We start from the raw sequence: 14,923 nt of genomic DNA on the forward strand, positions 1-14,923 counted from the left end.
TGCCAAAGCACAGAGTGAAGACTGCTGCAAAAATCACCCGCCAAGTTGTACATTCAGTTACGTCAGGCAATAAGACTTTCTGCAAACTCACGGGGAGAATCCTGTGTTTCTCAACAGGACTAGTATTTGGGAACACTGCTTCCAGTTAGGCAAATTTCTCGGCAAGCCAAAAAGGCATTTCTTCCTTATCTTGGGGACGCTTGCCCATGACCGCATTAACCATGACGGGACTAAGTTTGAGCCCGCCACCGCCAACTGGATGCGCTACACCAGCCGGGGCCCCACCCAGAAGGTTGCGAGTAATGTAGTGAACCAGACCCCTGATAACTGCTACCGAAGAGGCATACAGGGGTCACAGTTGTATGGCTGTCAAAGTACCCGCCTGGGGATGCGGAGAGTAAGCAGCCAACACAGGCCAAGTAGCGCCTGGGATGGACAACGGTCCTTGTCTGACCGCTGTAACAACATGTGGGAGGGCGCCATTAAACCAACCGGCATGCTGCCAAACAGAAATTGGAATTTCTACTGTCCGATGTGGAGCGTACACCGCAGGAGCATCAGCGGGTGTATACGAGTGATAAACACCAGAAACAGCATCCACTGCGGGAAATGTGACCCATGAGTAATACAACTTAAACGGGTACGCCGCGTCAGCAGAGACTACAAAAACCACTGCCTGTCCCTCAAGAGAAATGAGGTATTGCTGCAAATGATTACGTACAGCTACACGACTGTGAGCTGAGATATCAACCGCAGCCATATCAAAACAGTAATAGAGAAGTACAAGACGATACGAGAACGCACAACTGGGTTGTAATTCAAAGAAGAAACCTTTGATAATGAACAAGCTTGTAACAACCTATGTAAATATAGGTAGGTTTTTTATCCGTCACTACCGTCAACCGGAAATGTCAGTGAAGGGGTCGTAGACTGATATAAGCACTACTCAAGTGTCTCACAATAAGACCACACTTGTTGGCGGTGCCATGTAACAGGGATTCTGCGCAAACACAGAACTATGCACAGAGATTTAGGACCTCAGTGAATTAGGGTGTACCAAAAGTCACCTTAGTACCCAAAATCCCCTACCAGACTAGCAATCAGTGTCACATTAGCTCTTCGTCCTATAGAAAAGAAACCAATGATTAGACTACCTAGAACATGCGACTTAGGACCATCTCACGGAATGGTGGGAAGTGAGAACACTCTTTTGTTATACATTCATACCAGTCCACAACAGGAGTAAAATAGAGACACAGCAAGGTTAAAATGTTTATTTTAACGCAGTATTTTAATCCACATCAGCATACATATGGATAATAATAATACCGACAGCATGGTTACAATTCCATAAAATACAAATGGAGGAATCACATTACAATGATAGTGCAAACAGGTGATAAAAACGCCTATTTAAAACACCCTCCCTATCTAGGAACTATATATTATAAAATTATAGAAAGTCTCTTGAGCTTTTTTAGGGGGACCCTATTTACCTGTCCGCTCAGTAAGTGTAAATTACATCAGGATCGGTTAGTCTCTCTTCATGCCTGGAATCTTCCAAGTGTGTGCAATTCTGGCCAGTGTGCTATGATAAAGGCACCAGAATCCTACTCGGCTTGCAGCTGCCAAATTGTTGTGTCTAGAATGTGTTAAACGGACAAGCCAATAAACATACTTGTGTTATGATAACCTTGACGGCTTAGCACTCACTGTACAGACTGGGGATACGATGTATGTCTAGAGATGTCGAAAAATAACACTTTTCCCATGTATAGACCTTCATCCAAGCTAAGACAGCAAAAACAGCTAAGCAGTGTTGTGTGCAAAAGCAGCAAAAGGGAAAAATTGAGTTTAAACTTCGAACAAGCCATGCTAACTTAACATGCACGCTAAAAGAGGCCCATAAACCATACGACAGACGCAATTGCTGAAAATAATATCGATAACGACCAAAGAGGCGGCGATTTGGATAAAAAACTACTCCAGCGAGAAGCAATGCTTATTTTGAAAATTCAACTCGGCAATTGAAGGCCTGAATGAAATGTCAGAATTGTATCGACTCACTTAAGCCTCATCACCATCCTTATTACTGCCTAGCTGCACGCATTAGCTTCTTATGGAATCTAGCCCCGAAATACACATTGATGTCAAACAGCAAACCTGAACTACAACTCCCAGAAGCATTGCAACCCGGAAGCGCGATTGCGTTCCTAGAGGTGCTTTCCACGCCAGCTTGACATTCGTGCCATTTTTCCCCAACACTGACCAGACACCAACTGATCCAAGATGCCGTGGAGCGCAAGGTAAGCCCGGCAATCGAACATGCTTGCAGGCTTTCCAAAGCGTACTGCGAACCCAAACGCTTACACCCGTTCCCTCTCCTTACAGGTCCTGGATTAATTCCTGGCAAACCCTCAGTTAACCTTCATTCCGAATTCTAAACAAGTAAGGGGCATATTATCAAGGGGGTTTATCTCCGCTTTTTTGGCTTTAAAGGCCAAGAAAGCGGAGATAAAATGATCTCCCTATTACTTAGCTGTCGCTAACACCAGTTAACGACAGCTTGTAGGAGATAGCGACCATCTTGGGCCCCGCTTTGCATGTCAGTGATATTTATCACTAATGACATGCAAAGTGGGCGTGCCAAGATGTTAGCGACTGAAAACAGTCGCTAACATCGCTATCTCCTATTACCAACCATTGGAGATATTCGCGCTAAGCTAAGCTGCCCCTGAGCAGTTCTTAGCCATGTTATCCAATTGGAGGTGGATATCATGGCTAAGAGCATTAGCTCGGTAATGCATGAATATCGCTGACTTTTCAGCGATATTCATGCATTGTGGCCGTTTTTTATCGCATTTGCGATAAACCTTGGTAATACCAAGGTTTATCTGCGATAAAAATCGCCGCAGCTTAGCGGTAACATTTTGTCTCGAACCAAGCAATAGCGATCGCTATTGCTTGGTAATATGCCCCTAAGTTTTAACTCCTCCCCGCCAACCCACCCCTCCTCGAAACACCAGAAACTGACCCGTTTTCTCTCCTTTCCAGACAAACAATCAAAACATCACGAAAAAGAACATGTAAGTGCAACTTGAGTGTTTCATTTCGTACTTGGTAGTTACACATTATTGGAGTTTATACAGGGGTTGATTTGACGTTTTTGTGAATTCTCTCTGCAGTTTGTCGTCACCCAGTTTCTACCTTCCCCCTCCCCCATCTCAATGGTGCACACTCATACCATAGGTAAGAGGCAGATTCAGAGGTGGCAGCTTGTTCTTGAAAGTATTGTTTCACATACAGTGACCCCGATCTCATTTCTTTTCCCTACAGTTATGAGGTCCTGATGAGAACCCCCCCACTTAATAGGGGTTCGAAACGCGTAGACCGCCTATGCACACCATAAGGATGCCTCTATTATTCAAATAGCTCATTCTGAGTAGAACAAATATTGTAATCTGACCAAATAGGTCCCTTTGGTGTTTTTGAAAAATCATTTTGTGACATTTAAAATTGTAAATATTTTTTAATGTATGCATGGTTTGTGTGAGAGAGTGAGATTCAAATGTGAAAGTTGATCAGATATGGTAGTTTGCTTTATTCCCCCACTAATGTGTACTTGTCTTTTGTAAATGTCATTTTTATGAAATTTGTATTTTGTACTATCTGTCTTTTGATAAATTATCGTCAATTGTCTGGTGAACTTTAACCAACAAATATGCTGAAATATATTGATGAATAATAAATATGATTCATTTCTGACAAATTTGTCCACACTCGCACTTAGTTTAGTTCTTCGCGCGCAGTAATCTATTTCCTTCTTAAATTAGATGTTGCAGTATTGGCTTCTGTGTTGTTGTTTATTGATAAGGAGGCTTGGCCTTACTGTGGGAAGCCCATACCCAGTGTTGTTTTCTCACGAAAATAATATCTACGCCAACACCTCGGCCTTCTGCCTTATCCAGTCTCAGTATTGTGTCTCTAGGGGTAAGGGCCGTGACTATGTCGAGGTTGCACCAAGGTTTGAGCATTGTTTCAGTGATAATTAGAAAGTCAAGCTGGTTGTCTATAACTAGATCAATGACTTCTTGAGCTTGTTTGCTCAGGAAGCATGTTTTAATAAGCCCCCCCAGAGATGGATGTTTGGACAGGTCTGGATGTTTGCAAGGCAGTGCAGCACAGCGCGTATGAAAGACTAAACTTGCCCTTACAGTCAATGCAGGATGCTGGGCCCACTAGATGTGTTGTGTCCCATGTGTGGCAATCAGAGGAGGCGTTTCTCAGTAAACTTCTTACGAATTCAGAGGACAGTGGCTTACCTACTCTGGGATGGGAATGGTGGCTGACGCTGGCTGAGGTAAGACAGATTATGAAGTGAAAAACTAGTAGGCGCCTGAGTGGGCATTGGGAAACACACCTTGTCTTTGGCTTGTGCTTTGCAGACTTCCGTCATGCAACTGTGCCACAGCAGATGGACAGGATTTCACCACCTACACTACATCACCAATTGAAACCACACTGCAGTTTTCAGTTTAAAAAACAGTTTAAAAAAATGCTGAGATCAGGGACTGGACTCTGGAGATCATGGGTGGGATATATACCTCACTTAACAAATACAGTATTGGCAATAACAAAACAAGGTGACTTGCCACTTGTTCCAGCCACCACTGGGACTTCTCCGACTCCCTCAACCAGCTGGGCCTCCTCTGATGACCCTGCACTTGTGACAGCACTGCTGGTGGTCTGTGCACCTACAGAAAAATATTATGTATCCATTTTAGATACCAGATAGCCGCCAAAGTATTTACTTTGCACAAGGTATAACAGCAATACCTCACTATAATTTGTTTATCTATACGTCAATAACGTCTTCTATCAAAAGTAATCACTTTGGGAGGTTTAAGTTACTGTGTTTGTTGCTTGGCAACATTAAAAAAACGGGTAGTCATTGAGTCAACCCAACATTTTTTCTCCTAACAGAGGTACAATAAGGAAGTGGTAGAAGGGAATTCAAAGGACATATGGTATGGTTGTATTATCTCATTCCTGCCATGCTGCCCTGTCATTGAAATTGCTAATATAAGAGAACACAGGGGTCCATGACCATGATGGCCACTCTGTCTGTGCCCCAGTATTTTTTAACTGTTTGGTCAAGAAAACCACCAACATGTTTGCTGACTAAAGTCCTTGGGCATGGCCGTGGGATCCTCTTTAAATTACCAAAAATCGTTTCTCCTCTTAGTACTGCACAGCAAGACATGTAAAAGAGGGGAGAGGAGAAGTTTACGAAAAAAGGGAGCAGAAAAAAGCTAAAGATAGGAGAAAGTCAGCTTTGGAAACAGAAAATATAGGGAAATCCAGGGATATCATGCAAAATCGAATCAGATTTGAGAAATAGTATACACTAGGGCATAATTTGAATAGTGGGTGAAAGAAGTTGCTTACAGGGGAGCAGAACAATCTGCTGTGTGCTCATCACTGGTGATCATCATCACGTTAACACCCACTGCAGCACTTGTGGTGGTGTCATCTGACTCAGGTGCCATCTTGCACTTGGGTGCTTAAGAAAGATGATAAAAATAATGATTAAGGCACTCTGTACAAAACAACATTTTAACAGGTAGAGCATTGTACTTTTTAAATCAGATAGACTATTCCTTGTTTTATCATTCCTAAACCACCAAAAATACCATTTTGAACAATTCATGCATTCCAAAGAATGATCTGAGCTTCTCCACCCCCATTTGATATATCCAGTCAGTCCTCCTTTACTTACTGCACATCGGGAGATTGGGACTATAAGCTACATAAACGCACAAAAAAGAACCCAAGTTACCCAACACCCCTGATATACTACCATTATCAGAGTGAACGGCATGATGATGAGCTGACAATCATGCCCTATATCAGTCCAAGCAATTCACGAGAGCACCTGCCTAGCTCACATTGGAGCAGAACCTTGGCAGTTTCATTCACTTGACTTCCACTCCCCGCCTACATTCCTAATATCCTACGTCATCCCCATCGGACTGGCACCATGCACTACTACTCTAAGGATTGTTTTTGTGCAGGGAGGTGTTCCAAACTGTACCCCACTCCTCAAAACTTACTGGAGGTACCTGGTGGGCTAGTTGGCCCCCAGGGATCCTCAGGATTGAAGAGGAATTAATTCCCCAACTTAAAACGAGCCACGGGGCGTGTTTGCACACATGTCACCTCAGGCCCTGCCCCCTTCCTTCACCACTGTGGAAACACGCCCCATGGCGAGTTGTAAGTTCGAGAATTAATTCCCCTTCAATACTGAGGGTCCCCGGGGTCCAACTAGCCCACCAGGTACCTCCAGTAAATTTTTGGAAGCCTCGGTGCGCAGGAGCTGCAATTGAGCACAGTGCGAGGGAAGGGGCTGGGGTGCAGCAGCCTGGGTGCACAGGTGCAGGCAAGCGATGTTGCTGTAAATAATAATGTAATCTTTGGCGTCATTCATATCTGTTTCATTTTAAGGACTTGCTGGACTGCACTCTTTCTCGCAGACCCCAGCATCCTAGACACACAGGTGACGGGAGGTAAACAATGAGGGCTAGGTGCAGTGGGACAACGCTCTGTCTCCTCCTCCCTCTGTTCTTTTTACAATCCCTTCCCTTCTCCTTTCCACCCACTCCCTCTCTGTCCCATTCTCAGTATCTTCCTTTCATTCTGACTACCTTTCTTTTTCTCTTGGACATGGCAAACATACTTACGTTTCTTTTTTTCTTGCAGGTTTTGCACCCTGCTTCCGGAGGAGTCCCACCCACTTATTTCATGTTATACTGTTGTTTGTTTGAATAAAATTGTGGTTCCATTTACTTGTGTTGTTTTATTAAAGGTTACTTTTTTAGCAATAAATAAGTGAGTATATGGGTCTTCTTTTCCTGACAACACTTGTCTGTAGTTTATTGTGAAAATCGGCTGTTTATAGGAGTTATGAGGGAAAACATTTGTAATTTTGCGGTGCACCTACCAAAAATAAATCAACAGACTATTACATAAATGAAGCCTGCATAGTTCTACAACTGCAAGGGTTCTATGAGTGAATCACTTTATAACACCAAGAGTACTGCCCGTGTGATTACAGAACCAATAAGGCACTGTCTAGGGCCACCGAGGCTTCAGGGACTGGCCAGGCCCACCCTACATATTTAAGTAAAGCCATGGTTGGTGCCGATCCCCAGACTAGAGTTGGCCTTGAAGCCCACCAAACAATTAGTAAACAATACTCGGGGACGTGGCGATCCACTACACTGTGCAACGTCTCTGTGCCCTCTCATGCCTAATTTACATGTGAGATTAAGGTCCCCAGTGCTGCAGAGACCATGCAATATAATAATAGGATTGGCCCCAGAAAACTACCCACCAGGGGGTCATTCAAATGAATGGTTGAGACCCCGCTTCATTTTTTTTCCATCTTTACCATCCGGATCCGCTCTATTAAAGCAAAACGAGGTTTTCCTCCTCTTGCTTCAACGAGGCAAACAAGGATTTGCTATCACAGGGTGGAAGCCCTGCACCCGCACTGTAATAGCAAACATACATGTCCTGCAAATGCCCACCCCGGGACTTTGTATGAGCTGTGCCTGGGAGGTGGCGCTCCTAGGATCATGATGCATTGGTTACTGCATAACTACAGAATTAGAATAAACGCATACTCCTTGCACACATGTAGTACCATGACCAGAGTGTAGTGCAGAGGCATAGGGAGCCCAAAATCTAAAAATATGAATCCTACTGGATGACATAGTTCAATGAGCCGACGATCCTGGGATTACTAAAAACAGCTTCACAAAGAAAACGGGTCTTCAGCACAATGCAAGCCAGTTCGAAATATTGGTCAGTGATGCCTTCTTTTTACCTTCTCCTGCTCATCAACAAATTTATGTAGTGAAGAGGCAGACAGCAGTGGATCCGATAAGTAGATTTATTGCAGGAAAACAAGACAGCTTAAACAGCCACCAACAGGAGCAGACAGCAAGGCAACTGTCTTCTCCAGCACCGTGTACAAACTCCCCAAGCTTCTCCTCATGACACCCCTACATTTTACTAGCATTACATACTGACATGTTACTATGACTTACATTAGAATACTACACAGAGCAAATGACTTTACAGCAATGAGCTCATGGTTTCATTCACGAGTCTTGAGACCGGTAGGGGTGAGTGGTTTGCTTCCCACTCCCTGTATTGTATAAACACAAACTAACACTACTTTCACAGGTATGCTACACCGGCCAGAGCACATCACTTTACAGCAATGGGCTCATGATTTAGGCTCACGGTTTAATCCCCGAGTCTTCAGATCAATAGGGGTGAGTAGTTCCCTTCCCACTCCCTGTATCGTATAAATACATTCTAACACTACTTACACAGTTATTCTACAGCGGCCAGTATGCTACAGTGCCCAGAACTCATCACTTTACAGCAATCAGCTCGGTTTGATGCCTGAGCCTTCACACCAGTACGTGTGAGCACTTTACTTCCGATAAACGCATGGTAGGGGATGGTAGTTCGCTTCCCACTCCCTTTATGGTATAAAGCCTGCTAACACTATTTGCACACGTATGCTACAAAGACCAGAGCACATCACTTTACAGCAATGAGCTCATGGTTTAGGCTCTCGGTTTAATAGCCAAGTGTAGCAGCATCTCATCTCAGCACCATGTCACTCTGAGCAACACCGAACTTTCAGACCAGTAGGAGTGACTACTTCGCTTCGCACTCCCCCACAGAGGTTACAGTGCTCCTATCCTCCTCTTTCCTACTCTTTTCGCCCTTTTTTCCCCTTACTTGTTTCAACAGAATCACAAAATGGCTGCCAACACTTCCTAGTTGCAACCGCTCGCACCGCTCGCAGCTAATAAGCACAAGCTCGTGCTCGTAACGCCTCAGCCAATCAGATGGCAGAATTTCCAAATATCGATATCTGTAAATTTTTATCTTTCTCCAAAACTACTGAATGGATTTACACCAAATAAACAAAAGCGTGCTTTCTAGACCAAGACCCTTCTCCCTGCCAAATTTGGGGTAATTACGTTCACCCGTTCGACCTGTAGCCTTGTCTAAAGTTTCCTATGGAAATTGCATGGAGAAAACAGGTTTTGGGACCCCCGTTTTTTTTTCAGCCCCCCCTGACGAATCACCCCCAAACTTTCAACATAGGACCTGATATGAACAAAGAATTAGTTTAGAAAATTTAATGAGGATTCATCAAACGACGCCAAAGTTATGAGCAAAACAAAAAATGCTCTTTCTATTGAAACTTAGACCTAACTATATGTACCTACTGGCGACTGCTAGTAGGTAATACATATATATATATATATATATATATATATATATATATATATATATATATATATATATATATATATATATATATATATATATATATATATATATATATATATATATATATATATATATATTTTGTTAGGACCTAAGTTTCCATAGGAAATGCGTTTTCGGTTTTGCCAGTAACTTTGGAACCGCTTGACGAATCTTCACAAAACTAAAAAAGATCTTCCCCTTTTTGGTTCAATTGCTGAGTTGAAAGTTTCAGGATGATCCATCAAGCGGGGGTCGGAAAAAAGGGGGTCCTAAAATGAGTTTTCCCCATGTAAACATTAAGGGGAGTTCTTATTTTTTTTAACACAACTACAGCCCGAACCACTGAACGGAATTACACCACATTTGGCAGAAAGCTAGGTGTTGGTCCAGAAAGTTTCCTTTTGTGATTTAGTATAAATTCATGTAGTATATTCAGAGATATTTACATTTTTAAAAATATAGATATTTGGGAGCCCAAAATACTACAGACATTTGATGGGCTTTCAACACGTCAACTAGGGAGTATTGGCAGCCATCTTCGGACTTGGCATTTAAGCCGAATCCCACAAAAAAAGGGGGCATTGTAGAAATATCCCGATGCCCTTGACCTCTTGGAGGGGGTTCCACAAGGATCCTGCAAGGTCACCCCAAATTAATTTTTTTTATTCAGTAGGGTGCCCAGATCCTGCTGAACATTTTATGAAATGAAGCACAGACTCCTATGCTTTATTTCTAATTGGCCCTGGCTGGGGCAAAACCTAGGAACAGGAGGGGGGGCCACCACTCTTGGGATCATTGATTGCCCAGTGATCACCACCTCCCCGTGACTACGTGAACATAAAATGAGGCAGAGGGCCTTATGGCCCCCTCTACTGCCCCGGGGACCACCACCTCACTGGGGCACTTTTTTTTAACAATGGAGGCCTCTTGAATTCCCCAGCCGCAAGGACCGCAACCTCCGCCTGACTCTACGTTTAAAGAATGAAGGGGTCATGTAGCCACCCCCACAGCCCTGGGGGACACCACTTCCCGGGGGATTTCATTTTAAGGCATGTGGAGAAACTACATGGACCCCCTGCAACCCCAGGGACCACTACTTCCCTGGGACCAAATTGAAGAAGAGAGGGGGTTGCCCCTGGGCCCTTGATAGGCCTGGGGACTGCCACCTCCCAGGGCCAGCTCCACCTATGTTCCGGGGACGCTTTATAGATCCCGCCAAGCCATAGCAAACTATTCTCCACTTTGAGCAAGCAAGAACATTTTGGTCTCACTGTCTCAAAGCGGAGCACAATTGCTTTGACACAGAGGGAGCTGCATGTTAGCAGCTCCCTTGGTGTCAAAGAAATGCTGGCTCCCGCAGGATGAGAACAGCTGCCAGAGACCGCTGGGGCCTTCGGGCTCCCCCCACGGTCCCAGACCAATGTGGATGCCCTGAAGGCACCCACTTTTACTGGCAAGGCCCTGGGGCCAAATTCTATAGAGAAGGGAGATGTGCAGGCCCCCTCTCATCTGTACATGGCTGGGCCCTGGGGGAATGGGGCCCTGGGACTAAAATCTGTTCGGGGAGAGGGGCCGCACAGCCCCCTTCCCTAGAAGAAATAAAAAAATACAGGCTGGGCCCTGGGGCCGAAATTGGACCTGAGAGGGGGCCCTTGTGGTTCCCCTTCCACATTACGGCTAGGCTGATCCCGGGGGATGGGGTCTCCCCTAAATACACTTTTTTTTAAAGGCCAGTCCTTGAGGGGTGGATCCCCCGGTGCTGAAACCTGCCCAGGAGGGCGGCTGCAAGGCGCTCTTCCCCATTAAAGAAAGGAATGGCCCCGGGGGATGGAGTCCCTGGGGAACAATTGGCCCAAAGAAGAAGGGTCACGCAGCCCCCATCCAGAGTAAATTTAAAAAAACTAAAAAGGCTTGCCGGTAGGTTCCGGAGGCCCTGTCTCCTTTCTCCATTACTCTACAAATGTGCATCCTGGCATACTGCCGGTTGGGGGATGAAGACCCCTTAGGTCCAGTGGGTCCTTGGGGGTCAGCGAGCCCTCCTGTTACCTCCAGTAAGTCAAACACAGTGCGATTGCTGTGAGGTCTTCCAAGGCCACACCCCCTTTCTCCACCACACTGCAAATGCACCTTCTGGCACCCTCCTGGTTGGAAGAAGAAGTCTCCTTGGATGCTGACGGTCCTTGGAGTCCAACAAGCCCTCCTGTTACTTCTAGTAAGTCCCACACAGCTGGATTCCTGAGAGCTGGTCAGAGACCCCACCCAGGTTCTCCACCACTCTGTAAAGGTGACTGCCAGTTAAGAAATCCTAGAAACTCATTGAAAAAAAGAAAGGCTACAGGGACAGCGCAAAGTTCTAGAGTATGAGGTTATTGTTAATTTTGGTGAATGTTGGGGAATAAACAGTTGCCCTTACCTGTAAATACTCCCCCAGCAGCACAGAAAGCTCACTCCAACTAAACAATACCATATGGTAACTTAGTCGGGGCAAGTCGCAATGGATTAGTACGGACAGTCATTACATTTGTACTCCACCAAACCTGCAGGCGCTTTCCCAAAGGGCCCATTTCAAATTTGGTAATTTACATGAGTGCTGACAATTTTGAAACAATGCTGCCGCCATGCTGTCCTTATAGTACTTGTTCCTTCCAATCAATGAAGTGAACAGTGGGGACCTAACACAGAATTCACAGGCTGAAACCTTCCACAAATTGCTGCCTGCTCTGTGCAAAGCTGCTTCTCTCTGAACTATCCCTGTCTCCTCATACTGCAAGCTGGTCCCTGCAGCATGGCCATTGTAAAATTTACGGGAAACAGTTTGAGTTACAATAGCTGATGGATCATCATTGAATAAACGCGGAGACACTTTGAACTGCGGATCAATACTTGTGGTCAGCATCTACTTATCACTCTACTTCAAATTCGGAACTTTCTTCTCTTTTGAGCTGCTTGTCTGCATTTGTCATGGCATAATTTTGCTAGATTGGTTTCTAGTGCATGGATCAATGCCAGGATCTGGCTAAGAGCAGTCTTCTTACTGCTAACATTAACAGTGGCTTTCTCAAAGCTCAGTACCTTTCACTTAAGGCAAGTGGCTCCAAATGGCTCTATGCATTGGAATACAATTCATGCATTTATGTTGACGTGCTGTCATTGCCATGATAAAAGGGGTTTGATGCTTTCAATTTAATCCACTGTGAGCTGTACCTTCAGAGGCTTAAATGGGGCAGGGAATAGTGTGGATCATATCAGAATGATCTGGAGCATTCTTTCATATTTATTAGTAAGCCAGACTTTGAAAAAGGACAATATTAAATAGGTCAGCAGGAAAGACTTGGAGATGCTTAATGGAAGTGATGCTGTAGACAAAAGGCACAAAGCTTGGACACATGCAACATAATAAGGGAAGGTCTTTGTGAGAGGCACGACTGGGATGTGTAAGGCAAACTCTAATGGATGAAGGGCCAGGATGGGGCTTAGTCACAAGAAATAAACCAGTATCTTGAAAATATGTGAGGTATTAGCTTCTGGGTTACATATTTTATGTGTCCTTCTTCAATCCTTGTTGTTGTGCATTTTGGCTCATATTCTGGCCTGAATAGAAGGTGCAAGTCCACAATGGCTAAAATCTTGGGGCCTTATATGTCATTTATCTGCTCTAAGGGTGTTGTGCAAAGCCTGATATCTGTTTATATTTGTTGTGTGTAGCCCCTTCTCATCCAACTGTGCCCAGAACGTTTTATCTGCACAGGAGAGTGCTGGGCGGAGGACTGTGGAATAACATTGCCCTGCAGGATTGTGGATTTTAACCTATCACAAAAACACATATTTACAAAAGAGGGTCCTAGGGAAAAGTTATTTACCGACCCAATAGTCTCCGTTCCCCAACTAATACTGAAACAACCAAAGAGGGGACTATCGGTCAAAAAACAATTGAGACAGAGGAGATTGTATAGAAATGTCAAAAACCGAAAGAGCAATTCACTTTCAGCCACACTGAGTTTAAATGAATCCCATCATCCCACCTCAGTGGCAGAGCATCATCATCTGGGAGTGGACATGGTTATGCAGTAAAGTGCAGCTCACACCTCTCAAGGTGGAACTATGCTGCAATTAACCCACAGCCAGTGATCGGTCCAGCCAAGATCAAATCTCAAACAGTGGTGCTGATGATTTGCAGTGCAAAGAAAAAGTGAAAAGTTAAAAATGACTACTGGGACACACAATTGAATTTAATAGAAGCTATCCTAGTGTCAAAATTAAAAACACACTAATAGTTTGAAAAAATAACTATCTATAACAATAGGACAAAGGTCGACATGTTTCAGCTAAATAGGTACTACTAACCTAAGCTTTCATCAGGACCAGGAGAAATTAACGCTACTGCAATAAGTTTTTACAAATTTCTCGTGAGAACACGAAGAAAAGAAGAAGAAAGAATTTCCACAATACACTCTACCAGAACCTGTTTAGCACAGATACATCTTAGTGTTCTGTTTTCACCGGAGGTGTATTGTTCTTCCTTAGAAAAAATAAAATAAAGAATAAAATTGAGTTAGTCTTATGCTCTGATTAATGCTTATTGTGTCAATCACTGCCTCATGTCACATACTGTCTAGATAATTATTCACAACAGTAGTTAGCCCAAAATGTGGCTCAAAATTGTGATTCAAGGCACTATTTTGTGAAATAATACATTCATTAATTCAATAAGTACTCACCCAGCTTTATGTGGGAGTACGCCTCATCTCACCCGGCAACTGCTCGGTAAATGAGGCACCGCTCTGCGTAAAAAGGGCAAAAAGGGATAGAAAACTCATGTACCCCTTACTTCTTTCATAAACATTTAAAACCTTATTGTTGATAACGAATGAACTAACCATGAACCCACGTAGGAGCCCCAGCACTAATGGAGAGAAGAAGGAGGAGGGAACAAATTACCATAGCAAGGAGCATCATAGAGACTCCTGAGGGGAACCTCTCTCCTAAGATACAAACTATACACAAGTATGTGCACCCCTCCAGTACCTCACACAATAGAAGACGCTCTAGTGTTTTTAATAGGGGAGAAAAAAGCTCACAGAACCTTTGGCTGCACTCTCAGAAATACAAGGTCAATAGTATCTGTTAGGGACCAAGCGTCAGTATGCAGAAGTACTACAAAAGCAAACTCAGGATAGAAAGAAAGCTCCCATATACTGACCTATTCGTCGGTACCTCCGGCAGAAACCAAGCCGAAAGGGAGGTAGCTCGACGGAAGGCAGATCCTCTTTATATAGGGCCGCTAATTTTCACAATTGTAAGCAGGTGCGTCAATCGTGATGCTTGTCATCCAACACAGAGGCGTGAATCCTCCTCCGCGCATGGGCAATGGTGTATTCACTACCCTATGAAGACACCGCATGCGCAACTGCGCATGTGCTAACAAACACACTGCTGTTGATCAGTGCCCATGCGTCGTTATTAGACACGCTGTATTCCTGAAGGGGATTATAGTTTTGGATCGAAAGTTGTAGTTTCATGACAGACCGAGCGCTGCTGAACAGCAAAAAACAAAGTCTTGCTG

The 14,923-nt window shown here is 44.2% G+C and overlaps 1 long non-coding RNA gene across 1 annotated transcript; it reads right to left on the reverse strand.

Moving 5' to 3' along the window:
• Positions 1 to 4,651: 4,651 nt before the first annotated feature.
• On the reverse strand, positions 4,652 to 14,681 carry LOC144791137 (uncharacterized). The gene is made up of 4 exons (XR_013602308.1): positions 14,561 to 14,681; positions 14,079 to 14,141; positions 5,449 to 5,563; positions 4,652 to 4,754 (listed from the first exon to the last, which is right to left on the reverse strand). It is a non-coding gene; the product is annotated as an uncharacterized LOC144791137 (long non-coding RNA).
• Between the last annotated feature and the right edge of the window lie 242 nt (positions 14,682 to 14,923).

This window comes from Lissotriton helveticus, chromosome 11 (assembly GCF_964261635.1).
Source record: "Lissotriton helveticus chromosome 11, aLisHel1.1, whole genome shotgun sequence".
Lineage (NCBI taxonomy): Eukaryota > Metazoa > Chordata > Amphibia > Caudata > Salamandridae > Lissotriton > Lissotriton helveticus.